The 27,590-nt window shown below is 43.9% G+C and overlaps 1 protein-coding gene across 3 annotated transcripts in view; it reads left to right on the top strand.

Moving 5' to 3' along the window:
* CLYBL (citramalyl-CoA lyase) overlaps positions 1–14,082 on the top strand; it is a 266,697-nt gene extending 252,615 nt beyond the window's left edge. The window contains exon 9 of one of the 3 annotated variants that reach the window (XM_045055400.1): positions 9,180–14,082. The gene's annotated coding sequence lies outside the window, so the exon portion shown is untranslated. Of the gene's footprint in view, positions 1–528; positions 1,139–9,179 lie in introns of those variants that run through there. The other 2 variants (XM_045055398.1, XM_045055402.1) reach the window with 2 other exon arrangements.
* The last annotated feature ends 13,508 nt before the right edge of the window (positions 14,083–27,590 follow it).

The raw sequence follows: 27,590 nt of genomic DNA on the forward strand, positions 1-27,590 counted from the left end.
TTGACCGAGGGGGAATCCTGTAACTATGTTAGACTTCTCCATTGGTCAAAATCAATTTCTCACACTGTGTGTGTAACATGTAAGCATATAGAAAACTGGTCCCAGAGATTAGTCTAAGCCCTGGAAGGAAATTTCAAGATTCCCTTCATTACATATTATAAGAGAGTTGATATACTGAAAACTCCATCTTGTGAAAAACAAGGGAGACCAAACATCAACTATATTGTGATGTTAAAATATCTAGCTAAAGGGGGAGAAATTCAGTGACAAGAAACTGGATTTTTTGGACTACATAATGCCACATAACTGGTTTGGCTGGGTTCTGTTTTGTTTTTAAACAATGAATAAATTGCCTTAGTTATTCAGACACAATGAAAGCATCAAGAGAAAAATGAACGTTCCATTTCAGATAGTTTTGTGGTGGAGAGTTTCTTCAGAAGACTATATACTCTAGGCATCTGGCTTAATTTTTTTTTTGTTGTTTTTGTTTGTTTGTTTGTTTTGTTTTTGTTAATGGGCTCTCTTGAGTTCCGTGGAAGGAAGAACATAAAAACCGACATGAATTTCTGGCTTAGATTCTCTGGAAAAACTGTGTTAATAACCTGAATTCCCAGATGCGGAGAAGAGCACATCCATTGCCTCAAGCGGATTTCTCGGGACTGGAATTCATGCAGCAACTTCCGGGGAGCTCTAGGATGCTTCTCCGGGTCTAGCTTGAGGGAGCTCCTGCCACCAGGAGCCCCACGGGCACTTCAACACCAGTGACACATCACGTGTGTCCAGGGGCCCTGGCCATGTGCGGCAGGATACCACTGGCTGCAGCTCCTGACTTTGCAAAGTCTTTGCCTAAGCTGCAACCCCTCCCACTCCCCCACACCCACCCAACTCCTCACCATTCTTCAAGACACACCCGGAAGGTCTGTGAACTCTCCCCAACTCCCCACACATAACTTGCTGACGTGTCCCCCACGCTGAGTCCTTCCAATGCATTGCATCAGATTTCTGCTGTAGTACTTATGCATGTGTGTCCCCCAGAGTGTGGATGCCCTGAATACTGGACATTCCATGCATCTCCACATCCCTCTCCTGCTCATCTGTCACCCCCAGCAAGAGTTCGATAAAAGTGTGTTTATTCGGATTATGGACTGTTTCCTCCCTCCAATGTTTAGGTTCAAATCCTGCCTTTCCGATCACCAGGCTGTATTACATTCAGACAAGTCATTTATTCTCTCTGAGCCATCAGTTTCTTCGACTATAATAATAGCAGCTAACTCAAAGAGCTGCTATGAGGAGGCTGTGAGCATAGAAATGCACCACCAAAGTCCCCCTTCCAGCGTCACTCATTCGGTGGGCCAGGGCTGGGGGGTCAGCAGACAGCCTCCAGCTGCCAGCTCCTCCTTCAACATCTGCCTCAGCTGCAGACTGCTGCCTTGCCCATGGTCTCAACCTTCTCAAGGCAGCCTGCATCCGGTGAATTTTATGTTGTGTATATATTAGCATGACTAAATAATCTTTAAAAATGAATGAATGTCAAGTAAATAAAAAAACAAACAAACATAGTACTTTTTAAAAAGCTCTAAAAAATAAAAATAAAAAATAAAAAATCTCTAGCATCATGCTTGATGCAAAGCAGGCGTTCAGGAAAGGTCAAATACTCTCCATCCCAGTGCTGAAACTGCGCTGTAGTCCAGGATGGAAGTCCCCCTGCAGCAAAACTGGCTGGAAAGTGAATTTCTATTAAGTGAATGCCGTTTTCTCAATTACATGTGTTGGTAGGTGAAGGATAGGTCCTCCCAGGAGAACCTACTGGTGGGACCAATCCCTGGACATTTCTGGGTATGGCGGCAACTCCAATAGCCACGTGCATTCCAGGGGAGCTTTGTGGCTGTTGTTGTTGTTCAGAATCTGCTAGTCCCATTCCTGAACTATGGAAATCTCTCACGACAGCGCTGTTCTGACTACAAATTCACGTTCTCATTCTGTCCAACCAACCTAATTTTGTAGAGGACCCTGAAGCTTGCTCAGGGGAGGATTATGCAGTACCGATTCCTGGCTGAAGAGGGCTCCATTCACATAGAAAAACTACAGTGTGAGTGTGCCTCTTGGAGTTGGGCAAATAATTGGCCCTTTTAGTGGACTTGCTCAAGGTCACACAGCTGGCAAAACTAGGACTACAACTAATGTCTCGAAATTAAACCACTAAACCACATGGCTGCACACCCAAGAAGTCCTCAGATTTCTGCTTTTACATTAAATTCCCCATTAAGGAAGCTGCAAGTTTTCTGAAACAATGAGGAAATAGCTGAAACCTCTTTTTCAATAACTGCCTCCTTCAGACGCAATGCCTGACCTGGCAAAGATCTTTGAACTCATCACAACTGGAACAGCTGGTCATCAAATGCAGTCAGGAAGCTCCACCACCAGGCAAACACTAGCTCGAAGTGGGCCTTCCTGGCTCATCTCCTAGACCGAATATTTGCATCACTGCCCACTGAGGACTGACTGGTCTAAGTGGCTGGAGAATGTCTGGAGTGGTGTAAAGAAAGGAGTCCCAGGGGCGCCTGGGTGGCTCAGTCGGTTGGGCGACTGACTTCGAATCAGGTCATGATCTCACAGTCCATGAGTTCGAGCCCCGCATCGGGCTCTGTGCTGACAGCTCAGAGCCTGGAGCCTGTTTCAGATTCTGTGTCTCCCTCTCTCTCTGACCTTCCCCCATTCATGCTTAGTCTCTCTCTGTCTCTAAAATGAATAAACGTTAAAAAATTAAAAAAAAAAAAAAAAGAAAAGAAAGAAAGGAGTCCCAGTGGAGGGATGAAGGAGCAGGGTGTAGACCTCAAGACTCACCAAGCTGTGTTAGCCTGGGTCCTCCCTTGGCTCTGGCCTCACTGCTTTGGCCCCTCCTCCATGGCCTTCATTCTGTCTCATCTTTCCTATCTAGTCTTTGTGTCCACTGTGGTTCTGCTTCCACTTCCCTCTTCCTTAGTTTTACCTTCCTTCCCCCGCTGGCAATTCCAAAAGCAAAATCAAGAAAATGAGGTAAAAAAAAAATTTTTTTTTTTCTAATTCTGTGTCCATATTTTGGAAGTAAATCTGGCGTCGTAAGTTGTGAGCTGCTTGCATGATGCTCCATAGTCCTTCATTTACTGTGAACTTGGCACAGGAAGTTTATTAGCCCATTTTACTGCAGAGAGCCCAAGTGCAGAGGACAGCTAATATTGTACTTTGGGAATCAAAGTAGAAATGCCAGTGAGGCTGCTAATTATTCAGTAAATTAAATATTGCTGCCAAAACTGCTATTCCTGATTTCCTGCATTTGATCGTGCTGTCTTACTGCAAAGGCAACATTCAGATTCTGTTTAAACGACAAAGATGAGGGTCCTGCAAATTGGTTACTGGTTCCTTATGTTTTAGTAGAAATTATGTGAGTGTGCGGCCTGAAATTCATGATACTTACAAGTAACGAAGTCCAAGGGTATAAAATTTGATTTCCATCCTGTTTTTAATCTTATTCCTTTGGTGGTGGAGGGGTGAAGGGGACATTATCGGAAAGGTAGCAATAAGTGATTATGATTATTTATAAAAACAGATATTTGCAAATTATGGTAAACATTCCATTTTAGATAACTAAGGATGTGACCCCCCCCCCCACCGAAATCATTTTTTACAACTCTGCTTTGTAAAAACCTTCTTAAAAAACAATTAGTCTTTGTGTTTGCCTAAGGAATTTTAAATTGTGAGATATATTTATGAGAATATTTAAGGTAAATATTTCCAAAATAAGAAGCAAATGAAGGGACCATGAATTTGTACACACTGCCTCTGAAAATGAGCACATTTTTAAAATGGTTTGTTCAAACGGGGCCATTGGCCTTTTTCCTTCCTTCTCAAAGAGCATATGTGTTAGATTAGTACTCAGAAAAGAGTGTGTTTTCATAACCTCCGGTGCTGCATTTATAAAAATCATGATGATTTTAGAACTGCACCTTCATTTTTTGAATTTTCAAAAACTTGTCCCTTTTTACTCTTTTATTTTCTTTCAACAAAACAAAGACCGAAGAACCCTTTAAGAAATTTTATACATTCCCACAGAGTCCCAGTTTGTTGACCTTCAGGCCACAGAGTAAAACCTTTCTTTTAAGTCAAGCATTCCCCATTGGGAAGCGCTCCAGCTTTTTCTTTTTATGAGGAATTTTAACTGCTGGACTTAATTTAATTATTGTATTTTGTACATACTCCCAGAAGCCCCAGGGCATGAGCTTTACTTTTTTCAAAACTTTCAAATGAATCTTTAGAAATGCACATCTCTGATGGTAATGTTACTTCTTTCACTTGTATTTCTAATCTAAATACCAAACTTGGATCTGTTTCTTGACTTATTCATGGAGAGGTTTCAGCTTGGCATTTCTTTGCCACAGATACACTTGTGAGATGACAAGCAAGGATGTGGTTATTTGAGCCCTTAGTGTGGGTGCCTAGGTTTTATAACAACAAAATAAAAACCATCTCCAGTTGAATTATGTTTTAAAACATAAGTATGTTTTTAAAATCTGATGGCTCTGGAAACATAGTCTCCAATAAGGACAGTTCCTACGTGGATATTGCCTTGACATCAGTAGCATGCTGGCCCCGTGGCTGCGGTCTGCCCCCATCTGCCTTTTAGTGTCTACGAGATCTCCCCCAACATCAGCTGCTCCTCCCTGATCCCAGCAGAGGTTCATGTGCGAACACACACTCATGCACAGGGACTTGTCAACTCAAGCTAACAGCAAAGATTCAATATCTTCATTTCTTCTCTACTTTATCCATAAACATTTCATTGGATCCCCCTTGATTTCCAAACCAAAAACTTCAACCACATCTTGACTCTCAAAGGTGGGAAAAAAAAAAAAAAAAAAAATATATATATATATATATATATATATATATATATACATACATATTTTGTAATTGCCTGAAAACTCATTTACGACTGTGTAAGTGTAGGACAAACATAAATTTTCCAGATTCATAAGATATGCCCAAAATACCTCATGGGGTTGGGGTTGGGTCAGTTATGAAGTAAGTTTCATTGTACGAATACTGAGATCTTTGAATTTGGAAAGATGTTTTGTTTTTATTTTTAAATGTTTATTTTTGAGAGAGAGGGAGAGAGAACGAGTAGGGGAGGGGCAGAGAGCGAGGGAGACAGGATCTGAAGTGGGCTCTATGCTGACAGGAGAAAGCCCGACGTGGGGCTCAAACTCACAAACCGTGAGATCATGACCTCAGCAGAAGTCAGACAGACGCTTAACTGACTGAGACACCCAGGTGCCCCTGGGTGCCCCTGGAAAGATGTTTTTTAAGCAGAATTCTCTGTGAAGTGAATCTGATTTTCTTATTGACTTTGATTGAAAATTTAAAATTATAGAAATCACAGCCTTTAGGTGCCAGAGAAGGACTTGAGAGATCCTCTAGGCCAATTGTTCTCAGCCTGGCTGCACATTAGAATTACCTGGTAGGTTTTTAATAAATACCTATGTCTGGCCCCCACCGAGACTCATTAAATCAGACTGTAGTCTGACCTGTCATTTTGCAGATTAAAAAGAAAAATAGCCAAGCAAAACCCTGAAAGATTAACTGTGGCTTTTACATTAAGGGTCTAAGTCTAATTATGCCGTAACATAGTTTGGGAACTCCTAGCCAGGCTAAACTTCAGAAGCAAATTTACTTATAAGTAAATAACAAGTAAGTTTCCATAATTCTGTTTGGGGCCACATTAATTATAAAATAGTTGACTGATTCCTCCCATGTGACATACTTTCTAACATTATACACATTCACATCCCTGGCTGATTCACAGGAGAGGTTGGTATAATCATAGTCTTAAAATGTCTTACACTTAATTTTTAAAATAAGGTACATTTACGTGGATGGCTGCCCTCCTGTACATTTTACTTAAAAGTTTGTCCTCTTCATACAGGGGTGCCTGGCTGGCTGGCTCAGTTTGGTTAGGTGTAAATCTCTTGATTTCAGCCTGGGCATTATCCCAGGATTTGTGGGATCGAGCCCCGAGTGGGGCTTTCCCTTGACACCACAGACCCTGCTTGGGAGTCTCTCTCTCTACCCCTCCCCGGCTTGCACAAGTGTGTTCACTCTCTCTCTCAAAATAAATAAATAAACATTTAAAAAAAAGTTTGAGGGGTGCGTAGGTGGCTTAGTCGGTTAAGCATCTGACTCTTGGTTTGGGCTCAGGTCATGATCTCACAGTTTGTGAATTCAAGCCTCTGTGCTGACCGTGAGGAGCCTGCTTGGGATTCTGCTCACTCTCTCTCTGACCCTCCCCCTGCTCTCATTCACTCTTTCAAATAAAAATAAACTTTAAATAAATAAATAATTTTTTAAAAGTTTGACTTCACCATTGGCAGCGTCATACTTCATGACTAATATTCTGCAATTTTTTTTTGACATTTAAAACTTACAGGCAAAAAGCAGTATTTGTCTGTGTCATCTGAAGACCTCAAACACCTAAATTTTACATTGTGCAGTTTTTATAGAAATGGGGTCAGGGATGTCAAGTAATAGCTCATCTGAGTGAGTCCCACAGCCCCCCTGGAAAGGCAGGAGTGAGCTTAGCTGTCACCCCTGATACCCCAAGAGAGCAGAAGAGACCATGCTGAGCAAGGGCTCCTTACAGGGAGAAGCCTCAGCTGGCCGGAGGGCTCCACAGGCCTGTGAGCCATCTTTGTAAACACTTGTCCTCACCCAGCCTCCCCCAGGAACATCACCTCCCTCACCTTCCTCACTTCCCTAACCTGCCTCTTTTCCCACTTTTCCCGTGAGGGATGGCATCAGGATTGGCAAGCTCACAGGTCACAAAGGGAAGAAGTCCTGGTCCTCTTCACAGGCAAGGACCTCCTGGGACAGATCCAAGAGGCTTTGATCTCAGTTCTTTGCCTTGGGCTAAAAGACCTCTGGTTGGCCACTCCTCTAGGATCCTAATAAGGCCAGGACCTGGGATCACAGATGCAAACCTTTTTTTTTTTTTTTTTTTTTTAACCAAAGGGAGTGCTGACAGTGATTCAGGCTATAGAGTCGCTAGAGAGGGTAGGTTTGCGTATGGTAGACAGAAATAGAACAGTTCATTGATTCACTCCTCCAGCAGGCATTTATTGAGCTTCTATTACGTGCCTGTGGTGATGTCACTGTGTTCATGAAGGCTAAGAGGGTAATCCTAGAGTTGGCCCTAAGTCCTCTGTGGTCCGGGAGTTCTGTCAGGAGTGAAAGCAGGGTGGGCAGTTGAGACCTTTCTTATTCTGGTTCCTTCCACCCCCATTCTGTTCTAATTACTCTTTATTATCCCTTATAACAAACCCACAGATGAAGCAAGAACCTAGCTCCAGATCTGAGACAAAAAAAAAAAAAAAAAAAGAAAAGAAAAAGAAAATAGGAAGAGACAGGAAGAAACTTACAAATACCTTACAAATACAGGTAAATTCTCACACAGCCGAGAAAACGAATGTTAAAAAAAAGTTTAAAAATTTTTCATGGCAAGGAAGAACTGCTGAAAACAATATGTTTTTGCCTATCAGTCAATCAATCATTTTCTGTTCAGGTAACCTCCGGGGCCAGCACCCCCATGGCCAGTGTCTGTGTGACCAGATGCAGTCCTCTTGGAAAATATTGGGCAGCATGTCCCAACAAACTTATCGTCACTTTCTTGCAGCCTTTTAATCTAGATCTGGGAATTTATCCTCAGGAAATTTTGTGATCCTAAATGTAGAAAAAGCCTCATTCACAAAGACTACTTAATTCGTGGTGGTATTATTTAGATTATTGAGGTGTGCTTAAGTAAATGATGGGACATTTATTTGATGGAATCTTAGGCAGCCCCAAAAGCTGGTGTTTCTAAGGAAAATAAGAAAGTGCTTTTAATATAAAGTTAAGTTCAAAAACAGATACCAAGCTTCATATGCAGAGCCTGGAAATGGATGGCATGGTTCTACTGCTTATTATCTACTGCTGGTACTCACCTCCCTATGCCTCAGTTTTAATTCCTGTGAAATGGGAGTAAAAATAGTAGCTACCTCATAATTTGACAGGAAGCTTAAATGAGATAAGACATACAAAGAACAGTACCCAACACAGAGTAAGCCCTCAACAGATGTTAGCTGCTATTACTATTACAGTGTGATTCCAACTATATTAAAAAGCAATCAGAAGTAAGTACAGCAAAATGTTAGCAATTACTGTGCTTAAATGATGAGATTCTTCGTTTTACATTTTTATATTTTCAAATTTTTCATTAAATACATATCAAATTTTGGGGGAACCTGGCTGCCTCAGTCAGTGGAGCATGCAACTCTTGATCTCGGGGTTGTGAGTTCGGGCCCCACATCAGGTGGAGAGATTACTTAAAAATAAAATCTTACGGGCACTTGGGTGGCTCCGTCGGTAAAGCATCCGACTCTTGATTTTGGGCTGGGTCATGATATCACGGTTCATGAGATCGAGTCTCGCTGTCAGAGCAGAGCCTGCTTGGGATTTTCTCTCCCTCTTTCTCTGTTCCTCCCCTACTCACGCGTGCATGTGTGTGTGTGTGTGTGTGTGTGTGTGTGCATGCACACGCACGGACTGGCTCTCATAAATAAAACATTAAAAAGTATGTGAAATAAAATCTTAAAAATAAATACATATCGATTTTTTAAAAACTAAGTTTGGAGCTAATTACAAATAAGTCTATTGAAACACTGCTTTCGACCATTATATGGTCACACCCAGAAGACCCTGAAAAGAGAGGCCCCAGCAAGTAGTTTCCATATCATCTGAAACATCCTGCTGCCAAGACTGGCATGGGCTTCCAGGGGGACAGTGGGCTCAGCTGTATTCGGGAGTGGAAAGCACCCAGGATTTGCAAGAAATCTGGCCCCCACTCCCTGTGGGTTCTTGGGAAGACCCTTTTCCTTCTCTATAAGGAAGGATCTCTGATGCACTTAATAGCCTCAGAGAATGGGAAAAGCAGTTTGAGGGAATTTTTGAGATACTGCCTTGGGGGTAGAAGAAGGGACTCTGGAAACTGTAACGGTCCACGCCAGCTCTCCTTCCAGGGTGGAGCCCAACTGCACTGTTTCCACACCTTGACCTGGTGTGAAGGGCGGTTTAGGTGGCTCCCTGACCATTTGTGGAATCATTCCTGCTTCCAGGCAGCACGCTACAGGCCGGCCTTCAAAGAAATACCAGAAGCCAAGTATCCTGTCTGTCATCACTTAATAATGCTTGAAGCTTTTCCTATAACAAAAGGGGCAGAAACAACCCTACCTCGCATCGTGGGAGCCCGATAATTCTTCCACCAGCTCTACCTACACCAGAAGAGCTTTCTCTTAACTGTAAGTATTAGATCTGACTAATCGGGACGACCACTGCCTTTGGTAAGTAAAATCGGAATAAAGTGACTGTTTGCAACTTTACTTGGTCACACACGACAATAAGGAGGGACTCGATAGGTTGCAATGATATGTAACTTCCTGTTGTTTTTGGTAAAATAGACAAATGTTCCCATTTCAAGAAAGTCAACATCATTTTTGTACACATTCTCTTGCGAGGTAGGAATCAAACCACAGAGACAGAAGGGCTGTCTACTTGTTCGTTCCTGGCATCCAGCATGGTGCTTGCCCTTAATACATTTTTGTTGAGTGAATCAATGAATCAGTTAATGAAGTAGGAAACAAAGGAAAGATGATCTCCTCTCTATTGTGTTAGATGCTGGGGATATGAAGATATGTAACCCGGGTCCCTCCCCTGGGCAGCTCACCCTGGTGGTGGAGCCAGACCCACAAATAGAGAAAGACTCAAACACGATGTGACTGATTCCTACAGTCATCTTACTGATTGTCCGTACTCATGTCTTAGTTCCTCCTGAAGTTCCTCCTGTTTCAGGTGCTTATGCTCAGTAACACATAATCCCTTACTTTACAACTTCCCAATCTAGTCTGGAAAACCAGCATGAAGCACAGAAAACACGATACCACATGGAAAGCAAAACAGAAATATGTACACTGCAGAGAGGCAACACCCTGTAATTTAATCACATAGACTCTGGCATTGGACTGCTTGAATTCACAAAGCTGTGTGACCTTGGACAAGATGCTTAGCCTCTCTGGGCTTTAATCATTCCATTTGTAAAATGAGGATAATACGGAGACCTATCTTATAGACCTTTGATAAAGAATAATTGAGTTAATATCTGTAAAACACTTAGGAAAGTGCCACGCTCATACTTTGTACCATCATAAACATATGCGAAATAAATCTTTCCTGTCTTCTTTGAATTCGACTCTCATTAAGAACTCTCTGACTTTCTCTGTGCATGCCTGAATATTCTCCCCAGATAAGATGCATGACCAAATGCAACTCCAAAGCTATGGGCTCAGGTTAATAGGGAAGGAGAGGTGAGATTCCTATCTGTGTATGGAAAATAATGAGCATTTGACAGAATGAAAAAAATCCTCAAAGCCAGGGTACCTAAACCAGGATTGCAAATCCATTCTAAACAACCACTACTCCCTCCTCCCTGGTCGAGGGAGGACAGACCTTGCTAATCAACCTCAGTATCCTTTCCCACTGAGTCTAGATTCAGGCTCTACATTATTTTCCAAACAGGGCCCCAGGCATTGACTACTAACCAGGGCCTATTGTATCTCTGGCCTAAAACTTATCTTAAGGTTAGCCTCGGGGTTAGTTTCCCCCTGGGAACACAGGAGAGCCTTCCCTTCCAGGCACCCTGCTGCGGAGCCACAGTGGAACTGCCTGCTCCCAGGACTGAAGGCCAGCTCCTGAAATGCCCTGCCAGACCCCACTCCTGAGAGAACACTAATGGAGCTGGTCCTACTCTGCCCTCCCTTGTGTGTCCACAGCCCTCTGTGACCTCAGCTAAGCAAGTTACTTAACTTCTCTGAGTCTCAGAATCTGATTCTTCCTGGGAAAATGGGATCTCTCTCTCTCTCTCTGCTGGAGTAACAGAGCAGCCTCCCAGTAAATGGCACATGCCACATTGCTAAGCCCAGCTCTGTCTTCCCACCAGCCCGTCACAGTGCCTTCATGACTTCATCCCCAGGTCCCAGCATAATATAAAACAGGGCTGGGATGCTCCTGTTGAGGCCACTGTTACCTCCCCCTCCCCCTAACACAAGACTGTCTGTGAACTCAAGGTCACATAGGCTCCAACACTGGGGAAGAGGTGAAGACCAGTTTGGGGGATGGACAGTGAAGGGATTCCCCAAGGTGCATGCAAGGACTCCATCACAGACCCTATTAGGAAACAATGGAGGGGGCACTTTGCTCCCATAAGCGGAGAGGTGTCTTCTCCTGGCGGGGACCAGGGGTGAGACCAGGTGGATGACATCCCACCTGTCCACCTTCTCCAGCTCCTCTTAATGAGGGGCTGACTTACCTAAGACTTTCCATTTCTGGAGCCACTCTCATTACCTCCTTCCACTGGACCTTGGTATGGAAGACTCAATTACCGCTTCCTGTCCCTTCCTCAAATGGGAGGGTTGTGCCCTGTAAAGCTTAGCCATGGCCTTCTCCCTCTGCCTGCCTCACCCCTCCGCCTCCTCTCTCTGACTCTTTGCCTGCTCTTACCAAGTATGTGAGTGATATCCCCCCACCCTCACAGAGAGGAGCAGGTCCTGCTGTCCTTCTAGAGAAAGCAGCCTGGCACCCTTTAGCCCCCGCTTCTGCTCAAGAACAGCAAATTAGTCAAGGGCTGGCATTTCTGGGTCATCTGCGGGACAGCGTGTGACCTTCCTCTCCTCCCTGTGTCCACTACTTCCTGGGCCAGGCCTGCGATTCAACTCCTCCAAATCCAGGGCCCTGCATGTAAAGGCCCTGTCAACATTATAGACTTCTCTTCTGAGAGTTTTACAAGTTAACTGGGAAAATGAAATGAGCCCGGGCGGAAAGTTGCCTTACAAGGGAGCAAATCTGGGCAGAGAGCGGACCGGGCGGTAGCAGTCTCACAGAGTCCGCGTTGAACCATCAGCCAATTTAATGTCTGCATTAAAAACGGATTTGTGTGGAATGTAGTGCTTCTTTTAATTGCTCCAAATAAATATCCTGGGTAATTTTAAGAAAGACTGCCGCAGTAGCTTCCTGAGCAGCAGCACGAGCCATATATTACCAGCAAGTGCTTTGGGGCATTGTTTGCTGAGAAAGGCGTTACATAAATTGAAACTCCTTTTGCTCAGAGCCAGTCCCGAAAGTTCATGCAGTGAGAAACATTTCTCACCGTGCACAAACTGTGAATTGTATATAAAATTAAATTTTCTGATTAAAATCTGCATTGTTGGACCTCCCGCTGACTGCCACCATTTTGCTGAAATAAGATACTATTTGTGGTAATGGCAGCGCGGGAAACCTGTTATCATTGATTGTAAACTGGCCTCACTCCTACGGCTTAAAAAATCTGGAGAGCTTTATTGTGCAAACATTGCATTTTCCGTACAAATATTACCGAGCAAAGCTTTACCACCGATTCATCAGCTGGGGTGCACGCAGATTACAATCCGACCCATCAGCCCTAAATCTGCTGCACACCCAAGGCTGCAGGTAGGGTTCTGCGAGGTGCAGGATGCTGGCAGGAAAACGAGACAAGCATACACAACCATCTGCTGTTTTTTAATTTAAAAAATATTTTGCTTCACAAGGGCATTATTACTTGAGAGACTAAGGAAGATAAAAGGAAAAGCTGAGGCCTCAGAAGAGTTCAGATTCAACAGCCTGCCCCACCCCCAACCCGTGCCCCAGGGAGCCGCCTAGCACCGCCCCATCCCCTCTCCCCAGACTGCCAACCTCCAAGCCCCCCCACCCCTGGGTCTGAGAATCAGCCTTAGGAAAGTCAGCTACGACTCCTCCCAGCAATGTTGACGGAAGACTCAAAGCTAACAACTCCGTCTGACAAATGCAGAATCTGAAACCAAAACAATGGAGATAATTTTTTTTCCTAAGAAAATCTGTGTTCAGAATTAGAACCCCAAAGGCTGCCTTTCCATCTTACATTTTCCCCCAGCTTTCGCTTTACAAGTGAACGCTCGCTCTCCAAAAGTCAACATCAGCCAGGCACACATAAATATTTTTTACTGCCTCTTAACCATTAGAATAGATTGTCCCTCTCTTTCATGCGTAAATCACTTTGTTGCTTGGGTGATACAAAATCGCTCTGACTTACAAAGAAAGATGGGGAGGGTGGGGGTGGGGGTGGAGAAAGGTTTCACAAAATGATTGCTCCATAGCGGCCTATCTCCTATTTTGACAAATAAAATGAGCCCAAACAAACCAACTTCTTAAGGAACAACCTAGTCTGAATGTAATAAAGCATCTTTTTCTAGAAGAGCGCACTAAGGTTACAGGCAAAGCCAGTGCTGGACGAATAAACTAAGCCACGATGTGCTCTGAGGGAGCAAATGCGAGGCAAGTGGTTTGAGGTGGATGGGTGCTCAAAGACCTGAAGTTCAAAAGCACATAATTCCTGGAAGGCACCTGTGTAAAGTGGGTAGGATCACACACACACACACACACACACACACACACACACACACACACACCACACCACACCACATCACATCACATCACATCACATCACAGTGTCCTTTTGCACTTTCTTTGCCCTAAAAGCCAATCCCAGGTATTCATATGCATTAACTAAGCATTCTCACCTGTGGGAAAGATATGTGGGGGTAGAAACAGGAAGTTCCCAGTGGGGTACCCGGCTCAATCCCCTGTGTATTGCCTTGCCTATAGAATTTGGGGAAATCACTATGCCGATTTGTGTTTCAATTGCATAATGACTAAATAAAATAATTTACACATTTATGAATTAGCTATTTTTGAAAATTATTCCACTGGTTTTCTTTTCTAGATTTCTCTTGTGATTTCCAGTCTTTCATAGTTTCTAAAACTCTTAACTAGCCTGAACCTGAGTTTCTTACTTGGATGTAGCTGGGGAGAGGGGGCGTAAGTAATCTGTTTTCCCTTTTTCTATTATTACCACCCATACACGTGCCTTCTGTTTGAAAACCAATAATAAAATCAGTCGCAATATTACATTCATTCATTTCGATAATGTCTTGAATTTACCAGGTGCTAGGATCTAGATTTTTTTTTTTTATGTTTATTTATTTTGAGAGAAAGAGAGCAAGACAGAGCTCTAGCAGAGGAGGGTACAGAGAGGGAGACAGAATCTGAAGCAGGCTCCAGGCTCTGAGCTGTCATCCCAGAGCTGGACATGGGGCTCGAACTAGCACTTAGGAGCCGTGAGATCCTGACTTGAGCTGAAGTCAGACACTCAACCGACAGAGCCACCCAGACGCCCCTAGGATCTAGATTTTTAATCCTCTTTCACTCAAGAGTTCTGCCAGCCTGAGGAATACATCAGAAGTCCCAACTTTACTGTCTTTTGAACTAAGATTTGAAGAAATCAAGAGAATCTACAATAAGAACTTGCACCTGATAGAGCCTTCTTCTCCCAACTTTACTTTTCTCCTTTGCCCTACCTCCTGCCTCTTTCCCGTTAACCAGACATCCTTGGTGTTCTCCTTTCCCCCACAGGGCTCTCTGCCCAAAGGGTTCCTTTCCATGGCTCTGTTATCTCCTCTAGTCTTGACCAAAGATGGAATACTTGACCTCCCCATGCCTCTGCCCAAACTTTGCCCACATTTTTGCTCTAGGATTCCATTGATTCTTTTTCTTTTCTTTTCTTTTCTTTTTTAGATTTTATTTTTGAGTAATATCTACACCCAATGTGGGGCTCAAACTCACAACCCCAAGATCAAGAGTTGCATGCTCTACCACTGAGCCAACCAGGCGCCCCCCTCATTAATTCTTTAAAGTCATTAATTGTTTGTTTCTGTAAAAACAAAAGTCATTAATAATATTCCACTGACTTTCCACAGTTTGCAGCAAGAAGACATAATGCCTGCCCCTATACAGGACACCAAAAATCAGTGACAGGACAGACATCCAGAAATGACTCAAGATTAAATAGGTTGGACGAGCCAACCATACTCTGTTCACGTGCTCTGGCAAGCACAGCCAAAGAGTGGACAAAGCTTGGTAATATGGCAAGAGGGGAAGGGCTGGGGTGAGGAGGAGCTCTAGGGGCCAGTGGTACTGCCACTACCCTTCTCCCCAAAAGACCCTCAAGCCCAGGCATATACTAAAGGGCTAGACAGTGAAGCCCTGCCTGCCTTGGGGATTACTGGTAGAATCCCTAAAAGGAATAGAAATCTAGGGTCGGTCTCCATCTCAAAGAAGAGGTGGGTCAGGATAGGTATCTGCAATTCTGAAGGTTGGCCACCACCCGGTTCTCTTCCCCATTGGTTCCCCAAAGAGGAAAGGCCAAGTCCCATCCTTCCATGAACCTACTCTTCCTCATCACAGATCACAGAGACACCAGATTTATTCAATGAATAACCATGGTGGTATCATTCTCCTTCTCAGCCAAGGGGGAATTGAAATCCCATCATCCACCAGTGAGAAGAAGACCCAGGGGGAATGGATGCCATACTCATCTCCCATCTTCTCTCTCCATTTCCCTCCCTCTCCATGTCTCCATCTTTCTCCAGGTATGGAGTGTCTTCTTTTTATCTTCTGTCTACCTCTTATCCCCTTCCCGAGTTCTAGCTCTTTCTTTTGGGTTGGCTGACACCAGAGGGCAACATAATCTCACCTACTTGTCACTTTTTCATTTCACCAGTAGAGGGAAGAGTTTGAGAGCACCTACAGGAAGTAGGAAGTATGTGGAAATTATTTTGAAATATGGAATTAGCTAGCGCACTAGGACAGCTCTCTCAAAGGCATCTCGTGCCAAGGCATTCTGTTCCTGTTGGTAAATAATCTGTTATAAAACTGTTTAAATGCATATTAACTCACCAGAGCACGACACTGGCAAAATTTCCCTCCAGGCTGTATTTTGCAAAGAGACAACTTTCAAGTGATGTGAGACCTGAGAGTAAACTAGCAGAAGTCATACATTATTCAAGGTAACACTGCCGCTCTATCCCTTACTCACCATTTAGTCTTTTGAGATCTGGCTTTTTTGTTTCAGACATAATTAGTAAGGCATTTAGCCCCAAATGTCTTGTTTTGAGTCCCCATCATCTCCCCACTCTAGGTGCTTTGAGGGTGCATATGGGCTTATTTGGGCAAGGACTGCTGAGTCCGTCAGAAAAACTGATTATGAACCAAGCAGTAGAGCCCTAGGGCCAAGGGCCCAAGCAGGCTCCAACAAGCTTGGAAGTCCGTGGAAGGGCTTTGCCACACCCTCCTGGTTCCACCACACATATTGAGGAATTAGAGAATGTTCCCTTTGAAAAATGTTGGGAAGGAAGAGATTCAGAAACTAAACTGTACCAGTGAACTGACCATTTACCAAATAGTCATCCTGACCAAGTTAACATCAATGCCTTTAAAAAATAGGCAACGTGGAGCTCAGCAATCTGCTCAGCCGCTGTGGTGCGCTTGGTTGTTTGGATCTAATTACCTGGATCTTTTCTGCTTGGTGTCCCCAGCCTTTGAACCATTTCCAAAGCCAGAGCTTTATAGAAAGGGCCATGGAAAACCCCAAGAGTGTGATTCTATCATTCTTTAGGTGGACTTTTGATCCGAGTTGCTGAATTTATCCTTTGCCTTCATTTCTTCAGCAACACTCTTTCTCTGATCAATTATCTAAAGCAAGAGTTCTCGTTCTGAGGTCCCGAAGTGGACTTGAGTGATTTTATGAGTCTCTGGAAATTATGGGCAAAATTCTGTGTGTATGTACAATTGTGGTGTTTCTGGGGAGAGGAAATATAACTTGAATCAGATTCTCAGAGGGCTCTATGACCTCCATCTTGTCACTCTGTATATTCATGATGTTCACTAGATTAGGGTTTCCCCAGTCAACATGCATGGATAGGGTGTGCCTGGGTCTCCGATCCCCTCAGCCCTCTGGTGGCTGGACAGGGCCAGGAATGGTTGGAACTTCTAAGCTGGTCATCTCCTGCCAAGAGCTTCCCAGTCACTGTAAAAACATTATTTTCTCGGTGTGCCACAGTGTATAACAAGTTGGGAAGCACTGTATAAACTCTTCAATGTTTTGCTTTCTTTTGTTTTTTTAAGTAAGCTCCACGCCTAATGGGGGACTTGAACTCATGACCCCAAGATCAAGAGTCACATGCTCCACTGACTGAGCCAGCCAGACACCCCTAAATTCTTCACTTTTATCCCATTCTCCATCTTTGCTCTCTACATCTCTTTCCTCATCTCCATGGCCTTAAATTTCCAGAAAGAAGTGTGGCATTGATTTGGCCATCTGTGGTACAATCTGCACTTCAAGTACTCTGACAGGAAAGAAAGTGGTGTTGTAGTCGCCCCTTCCAGAAATGCTCCCTGGCTCCCACATCTGGGAATCTGCCTTGCCAGCCACATGGTAGTAAGTGAGACCAGCTCATATCCCCATTTTCCGGGAGATTCCCTTTGCTGATTCCCTGCATCTGCCCCTTTCCGGTAGTAGCTCTCTCTTGTCCAGAAGAAGCATCTAGAAGAAGCTCTATGCCAGATAAATGGCTTCCAGCTTCATTTCAAGTACCCCTCCAAAGTGCTTTCATGCAGACATTCTTTCTTGCATTAAAATCTTACACAGAATCCATGGAGAACCAAATTCAAACTCAGACATAACAAACCGGAGGCAAATTCTCTTGACTCCTGGCTAACACAGAGCACCCTAAAAACAGTTACCTTCAAAGCCCTCCCCTGCTCCAACCCCAAAACACACAAAAGTCCTCATAGCCCATGACCAGATGGGTCATCTGAGATCAATCTCATTACTTAATGCTCAGATCACATCATTTTCCTAGCAACAACTTCATAATTTTGGTAAACTAAGAAGTATTCCATCCACTTAGTTCATTTATTTACTTATTTTTAATGATCTCTACACCCAACGTGAGACTCAAACCCACGACCCCAAGATCAAGAGTTGCATGCTCCCCTGACTGAGCCAGCCAGGTGCCCCAGTGTGCCATCCGTTTAGAGTTAATATATGATTCAGATTTTTATATGAATGACTGCAACAAAATGTCGACAACTGTGCTTCAACTATCCATTTCAAAGTCTTGATCACCTAATTCTTAAATATTCTTCCAGCCCACACCATATTTCTGTTAGAGAATAAAACTATTTTTCTCCACTTTACTAGTTCTCCGAGCTGACAGCCCAAGATGTCGACCACAGTTCTAACATCTTCACAACTTTCTTTCTTCATCCTTCCCTGAACCAGCTGATCCTAGGCACATTCCTGACCCATAACTTTCCAGTCAATAGACCATTTTAGAAATACTTTACTTCTGAGGGAAGGAAATTTCTGCTAAGCCATAAAGAACAAGAAGTACATGTTTCTTAAATATATAACTACAGTGCTACCAATTGGGTTTGGCATAAAATAAGGAATGTGAGGTCAAGAATATAGGTATTGTCTCCTTTCAGGGTGGCACTGAGAGTCTGCTAAACCTGTCACTGTCACAAAGCCCCCATCCAGCTCTACAGATTTCACTTTGCTATCCAAGAAAAAACACAGACACACAAAGAAGTCTTTTCTTAACACCTACCACTATTAACTCTAAAATAACAAATTAATTCATCTTAGACTATTTCCAGCTGTAGTTAGAAAGGTCCCCCATCTGGGTGCTCCTAAAAAGCATGACTGTCAGCATCACAGGGCATTGTTGAAGAATATTTATATGAGATGAGCTACTTCCTTCTTAATGAAACTGACAACCAAGCTGAATTCAGGATCACTTTACTTGAAGGGTATAATCTCTGGCAAATCCTTTAAGAAAGCCAACGTATCACTTTTCTGTGTATTTTAGAAATGGGATATATTTGAAAAAATGCCTGGAAACCACTAGCAGTCATCTTAAAACCTACTTTTCAAGCCAACATCTGGAGTTAACAAAAAACTATGTGATGGGATCCCCAAAATATAGAAAACACTAGTTTTCTTTTTAGGATAAAATTATGTAGACTTGCAAGTTGCAAAAAAATATTAAATCTTGTTTTTATTTTAATTTTTTAAGTTCATTTATTTATTTTGAGAGAGAGAGGGAAAGAGAATCCTAAGCAGGTTTTGGACTGACAGCACAAAGCCCAACGTGTGGCTCAAACTCACCACCGACACGATTATGATCTGAGCTGAAATCAAAAGTTAGACACTTAACCAACTGAGCCACCCAGGTGCCCCTAAATCTTGTTTTAAAAATGTTTGCTGAGTTGACAGAAAATGAAATGCTACACTCCTATCTGCAGCCATTATAACAGAGGATTTACTGGTTATTATTCACTAACTTGAAGTGTGCTCCAGCCTTCGAAGGGAGAAATGAATACAGTTGGGAGTGGGGACATACTGCAGGCATTTTCAGGGTGATTATAAATAAATGAAACATTAGGCACATCTCAAATTCAGCCTCTTACTCAAACCATATACAATGTAGATAGATCATGCTGATTTAACTTGATAGGGATATCCCGATATCCCAAGGACCTAAATTTGTGCTCAAGGTGCTCAAAGACTTCAGAATTTGCATGATACTGACGATGAACAGTATTCCTTATTTTGTCAATAGGAGCCACTTGAACTTCATTCATGGTGATGTTTGTTTCCATTTTCTCTTCCTCTTAGTCACTAAAGATGGAATGGCAGTGAAACTTTCCTTTTGTATTTTTTCACATATTCAAAGGTTCAAAGTATGTTTTACTATCTTTTCATTTTCCTTTTGACCAATCTAAAAACTAAAGCTGCTTTCATATTTACTTCTTTTTTTTTTTAAGATTTTATTTTTTAAGGGATCTCTGTACCCAGCGTGGGTCTCAAACTCACTACCCTGAGATCAAGAGTCACGAGCTCTACTGACTGAGCCAGCCAGGCATCCCTCATATATACTTCTGTTTGGCCATCTCTAAGTAAATGCACGCTTTCCACTTGATGCTAACCTAATATGTTTATCAACACAGGGTTTTGTTTTTGTTTTTTTTTTTTTGGAATAATTTTTTTTTTAATTTTTTTTTTCAATGTTTATTTATTTTTGGGACAGAGAGAGACAGAGCATGAACGGGGGAGGGGCAGAAAGAGAGGGAGACACAGAATGGGAAACAGGCTCCAGGCTCTGAGCCATCAGCCCAGAGCCCGACGCGGGGCTCGAACTCACGGACCGCGAGATCGTGACCTGGCTGAAGTCGGACGCTTAACTGACTGCGCCACCCAGGTGCCCCGGGATTAATTTTTTTTTTAATGTTTATTTATTTTACGGAGACAGAGAGACAGAGTGGGGGAGGTGCAAAGAGAGAGGGAGACACAGAATCCGAAGCAGGCTCCAGGCTCTGACCTGTCAGCACAGAGCCCAACAGGGGCTCGAACCCACGAACCATGGGATCATGACCTGGGCCAAAGTCGGACGCTCAACCAATTGAGCCACCCAGGCGCCCCTTGACACAGGGTTTTCTTTAAGAAACAAAAAAGAAGTAAATATGAAAGCAGCTTTAGTTTTTAGATTGATCAAAAGGAAAATGAAAAGATAGTAAAACATACTTTGAACCCTTGAATACATGAAAAAATACAAAAGGAAAGCCTCAAGAACATCAATTTGCAAATCCCCAACAGTCTCATAGGGAAGAAGCGATAGGGAAACACGTAATGTAACAGCTATAGCATGAGATCCAGCAATAATGAAGGTCTGCCTGTAACCCTGGCTGATGGCCTTTCATTTTCTGATATGTCCTCTCTCTTAAAATATAAATGCACAGTAAGAAAAATATGTAGAGAAACAATTCCATGTGTGTAATAGCACAGGGTGTTCTGGATGCTGGCATCTCGCAACCGCCAGTTATGTCATGCTGTACCAGTGTTGAGTGAGCTGTGTCACTTCCTCTTTGAAGCCTCCCTGACACACACACCCCAAACTCCCCCCTCATACCCCCAATGGACCCTGTACGACCTTCATCATAGCAGCCATCACACTGAACCTGTCTACATCCATTGGCTTTTATATTCATGTCCCTGGAGGTATAACTGACTCAAGAGTGGAAGGAGGTGCCTCCATCACCTGTATCCCCATCAATGGCCACAGCCACTGTGACTGAGAATGTGCTCATAAATGTGGAAAGAACAAACACTTGAGTTTTCTGGAATCCTTGCTGTATTCTCTAAATCCCACTTAGCACATTTAGCCTGGAGCTACTTGGCATCTAGAACAAGGATGAATCAAGCCTTTTCAATTTTCTAGTAAAGCCCCAGGTGGTGAGAAATACAGGTACTAATTCCCAAAGAAGTAGGAGGAAGCCAGAAGTAGAGATGTGTGCATGGGTGCATCCGGACAGTGAGAAGGTGAATGGGAGACAGAGACTCTGAAGAGGTCATGGAGTGTGTGGGAATCGGGTGACCAGGATGAACCCACACAAGGATTCTGACACGAGTGGAGACACTTCCCCCTTCACATATATTTTACCACAACAAAATTTAAAAAAAATCACCCCCCTTCCTGCCATCTCTAAAACCCAACCTCATCCATCCATGCACACCATAGAGAACTCATCCAGGACCCTAACCCCCCAACCCCCATTCTCCCCACCTCCACCCCGAGCCCAGCCCTGAACTTGCCTGCCTCACTTGGACCCCGCCCCTCCCTAGCAACAAGCACAAGCTTGGGGTCTTCATCCCTGGCTCCCTAGTCCTGGTGGTATTCATCTCCCTAGTGTCCACACCTCGGCTTTTAGTCACTGACCCCACAATGGCTCAGCCTTTGCCTGTCTGGGGCCCATGCCTGTGCTCAAATGCCAGCGCCCCAAACCCCAGAAGTAAACTTTACACTCTCCCAAGAGGGATAAATGGACAAAGAGAAGCATTCAAAGACCATTTCCAGTCTTCATCTTTAAATACTACTCAAGTAATGTGTTAAATGTGTATTACGAGCCAGGTACTGTGCTAAACATTTGATTATCTCATTTTAATTCACACCACAACCTAACAAGGGAGTTCTTGTTACCAGTAACCTCATTTTGTAGTGCGGAAGCTGCTTGAGGATGCTAAGTAATTTGCCCAATGTCCCAAAGCCAGAGAGGTACATGTTCAGGATATGAAGCCAGCACCAAGATCGACAGCCTGTGTTCAGCTACAAGGCCATGCCATGAGAAATCCTTTATAAGCGTCTGTCTTGGATGACCCCGTCTTGGTTCTCTCCCCCGTTAATATTAAAGTTATTTATTTAGGGAAAGGAAAAATGGTTGCTACAATCTGACCAGTGCTCACAGCAAGCCAGGTGTCAGCTAAAGGTCCCACTGTATGTAAAAACAGCACAAAAAAAAAAAAAAAAATCCCCATGTGACTGGATCATAATAGCCCAATCTAGGAAATTCTGAGGCCAGAGGTTCAAAACAGACTCTTCTGAGCTCCATTGGCCTGTTAGCTTTAAACCCCAGCATCTACTTCACAATCTTGGGAAAGCCTGTTAGGAGGGTTTCCATTAAAAAGCATCAAATACAATCAAATTCTGGTCTTTCCCAAATACAGATCCGTATGACCAGGCTGTTTCTCCAGCATGCCAGCAGCACCTAAGGTGTTTAATTTGGAATTTGATAGCTGCCTAAATTTCAACATTTCCCGTAGGTGCTGCACACAAAGGGTCCTCAATGGCCACTGGCAGAAAGTCTTAGAAAAACAATCCTTCTGGTTGTTGGAATCACAACTACCACTTTCGCTCCCCGCCTCCCTGTCACTGAAGAGGCTGTTTTGACTTGAATTACAGGGGCCCATGCCGACTACCTGCGGTCCAAATGTGCATGTGACAATGGACACTCCTTTGCTGGCTGCCCGGTGTTATTTCAGACACTGTTGGACAGATGGGCTCTGTTCCGAGTGGGGAAGAACCACACCTCGCAGAGGAGATTTTTTATAAGGCTGTCTTCCCACCGCACACAAAATGTCTCATCAGTTTGCCAGGGTGGGGGCAGATCGCTTCTGAATGTCAGAACAGTGATTTCTCCCCCAGCCTCTCTCTCTGGTCTCAGAGCTTGGACAGAATTTCAGGGATCCTAGTTGTCTGCTCCCACCACTGCCTGCCCAGCTCATTTCTGCCATGTGTGGGGCATGTGCTTGGAGCTGAGCAGCTGTTGGAACACAGTAAATCCATTCACATCCTGACATATCCCAATGACTAATATGGGCTTAGTGAGGAAACAGAAGCATTTGACAAGCAGAAACAACTGAATTACTTTTGGAGGGGTGAGGAAATGACACCCCCAATGGGCTTGATCTACCATTTGGTTTGGACTGGGGAGCTCACCATGGGAGGCCACCCAGATGTCATTGCAGTTATCCACCATCATTAATTCTGAGCAAAAGGGGAGCAGAGCTGGTGTTTGGGGAGCAGGAGTAAGAGAGATAAGGAGATGGTGGTCTTGGGACCATGTTGAACATGAAAATAAATCACTCAAGCCCCAAAACTTGAAGTAAGAGGCAAGTCTCATTTGCAGGTGGGAATGGGGGCTTTGGAATCAGACACAACTGGGTTCAAATCCTGCCTCTGCCACTTCTTCTGTGACCAAGCCATGTAACCTTAAGCCTGTTATCTCATTTGTAAAATGGGAATAATAATAGGATTCCTACCTGCTGGGTCTATTCCAGGAATGAATGAGACTACTGTATAAGGCACTTAGCCTATGTATATATAAAGCCAGGCATACAGTAAGCACCTAAATAATGATAGCTATTAATCATAATAGTATATTTCCAACAGAAGATAATGAACTTGGTGTTTGTCCACATGTGCAGACAGGTAACCGAGAATTTGCCTTGCACTGACTAACCTAGCTCCTAAAAGACTGTGGAATAAAAATGAAACTCAACAATTCTTCAAAATAACACTTTCTCACCAAGATCCCAGCCACCCGCTTGCATCAGAACCATAAGGTGAGCTGGAGAACCATCTAAGGCTTGAAGATGTCAGGGCACCTCCAAACTTCGTATCCCCAACAGACCTCCACAAACTCTCTTGCTCAACGTGGAACACCATTAAGATCATGTTCCCACATCGTTCCATAAATTACAGGGCAGCAATATGCATGGATTGTCAGTCATGGTGTTTGGGATATTTCATCCTGTAGAACCTTCTAGACTGGATATTAACAAGTATTATACAAATAAAGTGTTATATGCTTCATCAAGTGCACACTATTTTATTCCCCTGCAATGGTGATTCCCATAATCTCCACTTATGAAGTGCACCCACCGATGATGTTCCATTCCTTTTGGACATCTTTTTGTTGTTGTTGTTTCAAGGTTTTATTGTTTTTTCCCTTTGTTTTTTGTTTGTTTGTTTGTTTGTTTACTTTGAGAGAGAGAGAGAGCTATCAGCACAGAGCTGGATGCAGGGCTCAAACTCACAGACTGCGAGATCATGACCTGAGCAGAAATCAAGAGTAGGATGCCTAACCAACTGAACCACTCAAGTTCCCCCTAAAGATTTTATTGTTAAGCAAAGTCTACACCCACTGTGGCTCAAACCCACAACCCTGAGATCAAGAGTCACACGCTCCAAAGACTGAGCCAGCCAGGCACCCCCCCTTTTGGATATGTTAAATCTATCAGTCAGAAACCACTGGAGCCTCCTCCCCAAGCCAGTAGAACAAGGGAGAATGAATGGCTTGTTCACACCTGCTATCTAACCCAGGAAGTGGGCTGCGAGGTCACGGATGTGGCCCTTTATAACAACGCTGATCAAATGAAAAGTGAATTACTGGACGAATCACAACTAATAAACTGGAGAGAATACAAGGAGAGAAACATGAATCTGATTTTGCAGAAGGGTGGAAGTGGAAAACTCTGGAAGAATTCAACTTCGTGGAGGACTTTCTACTGTGACCTACTGACCACAGCAGGGTGGGGCCATGACAAGCTGTCCACAGGTCCCCCACCGGACCCCACTCCACCTCACCTCCCACTGACTCTTCTTATCTTCTCCTGGCCTTCCCTTGGGCCTGTGGTTAGAGCATAATGTTGTTTTGGGTCTTTCTGTGAAGTTCATCACTAAAGAGGCTTCTCCCTCCCCATGTCATATTTTACTGGTCTGCTCCATCCCATAATATCCCAGGAAACACTCGACCCTTGCTGTCTTTCCTGGGTCCCTGTCTCCTCCTTCTCATTCTCCTCCACTGACATTCTTTATTTGCTCTGGCAGCTGTATACCCAGGGAACATTCGAGTCCTGCACTGACCCAGAGTAACTAGGAATATACTGAGCCTGGTGTCTCCATATTTCCTCAAAGCCTTCCCCCTTCCCTCAGCTCCAGCCCCATCGACTATTTATAGACACCAATCAACACCAAGCTGTTTGAAGATGCAGGACAGAAGAAATTCTGGGGGCCCTCCTTCATTATACCTCCCTCAGAGCTGTCTCCAAGAATTTAAAGCAAGAGACCTATTGAAACACATTTCATTGATTCATTATTAAGTGTCCCTTAGGTGGGCACAGACAGTACCAAGCAGGGGAAGGGATGCGTGACTTGTGGTCACTGAAAAACTTTTGAGTGTCTGCCCAGGTCCCGAAATTATGCCAACAGGGGAGCCAAAAGGAGGAAACAAAAGTTACAGAGACTGGACGGGAAGTAGAGAGGAAAAGGGAGGGGGGGCCGGGAGCCTGATGATGACTGGGAACAAAACAGGGAAGCTTGCTGGAGGGGGAGCTGAAGGAGGCTTTCCTGGAGGCAAAGCCAGAGTCAGGGTGTGGGATCCAGAAAACTCTAGCAGGTCAACGTGAGTGAGAGCCCACCAGCAGAAAGACAAACACCACTCCTGGCCCCAGAAACACAGGTATGGATGGCCGAGGACGTCAGATCCGCCTCAAGTCATCTTGAGGACAAAGGCCCGGCGACCCACTAGCTCAGAAACATGTTATCGAGAAAGGGACACTGGAACAGCCAGAATGTTGTTACTGCTGGCTGAGCATCTCAGAAGCCCCCACCCATGGGAGAAAACAGGACACACACCTCACCATATGCACACATTCACACACACACAAACTATGAGGACACAAAATGGCACCACACTGCCTGACAAAGCCCAAGTAAGTCAGAGACTGTGACATACAACCAGACCCAAGAGGCATCTTCCCTGAGACTCAACCGCTGTGGGCGGATTTCTATTTCCTGCAGTAATTTACTTGGGAAAAGGGGCCTTTTCTTGTTCATGTTTCATGAATAGGCCAGAACCATACAGACAATAGTGAACAATAAAAACTTGATTTTGGAGAGTCTGAAAAACACCCCTTGGCTGTCACTCCTTAGGGTTCTCTCCTTCCTGCTTACCCAGAGTCGTTCTATCTTTTATTGATTAGCATAGCAGGCATGAGCCCCTTCTTAGAACAAGGGACTCAGTCTAACAGAGATACCGTGTTGTTTTCATTCCCCAACGATTTCACGGGTATGCTTGGGAGGCATCAATGCCCCATGGTGTGCTGGGCAGGGGGTGTGACTCTTCACAAGGGTGGAAGACAGTCCAAATGCTCATGGTGTTCACTGATTCATACCCTTTCATCGCTGCATCATTCATTCATATTTTGCCTAATCAGTATGCCAAAGTCAGTAACGCACCTGTTGGGGAGCCTGTAAAACCGAGGGTCCTTTCAGATCACTGGGTGAACATGGGATAAATCAACTATTAGAATAAAAACAGGCTGGATGGTATGGGGCACCTGCCTGGCTCAGTCAGTAGAACATAAAACTCTTGATCTTGGGGTCATGAGTTTCAGCCCCATGGTGGGCGTAGAGCCTACTTTTAAAAAAAGATCTGGGGCACCTGGGTGGCTCAGTTGGTTGAGCATCCGACTTCAGCTCTGGTCATGATCTCATGGTCTGTAAGTTCGAGCCCCACGTAGGCTCTGTGCTGACAGCTCAGAGCCTGAAGTCTGCTTCAGATTCTGTGTCTCCCTCTCTCTCTGCCCCTCCCCTGATCATGCTCTGTCTCTCTCTCAAAAATAAGTAAACATTAAACACTGAAAAAAAAAAAAAGATCTGGATGGCATGTGAAGTTTCTGTGTCTTCAAGTAGTTATCACCGGTCTTCATTTCCACTGAATACCAAATCTTTGTTAAAAGACACAGTAATTCTGACCAGACTGTAATGCCGGAGTGTTTAACCTCCTCATAATCCCAAAAGCAACCTGCTAGACTAGCAGGGCAGAATGTTTATCTTGCTAGGAAACTGAACTATCTCCTGAAAAATTAAATGATGAAGGTGGTAATGTGAGTGTACTTAACACTAGTGAAATGTACACTTAAAAAATGGGGACAGTGATGTCATAGTATATGTTTTTTTACTATAAAATAAATGCAGACATCTTTAAAATTAATGATGAAGATTACCACAGGGAAACAAATATGGGGAAAAGTGGAAACTGCTGGAAGACAGCTCGGCTTGTTTCTTTTCATGGGCAGTTTTGACACCTGTGAACTTGTGCCAACAAAACTCAGGAGTACTTTCCTAAGAAGGGAGTTCTAAAGAAGGGTGGTGTCACTAGCAATGTCCCTATGAATAAAG

This window comes from Felis catus, chromosome A1 (genome assembly GCF_018350175.1).
Source record: "Felis catus isolate Fca126 chromosome A1, F.catus_Fca126_mat1.0, whole genome shotgun sequence".
NCBI lineage: Eukaryota > Metazoa > Chordata > Mammalia > Carnivora > Felidae > Felis > Felis catus.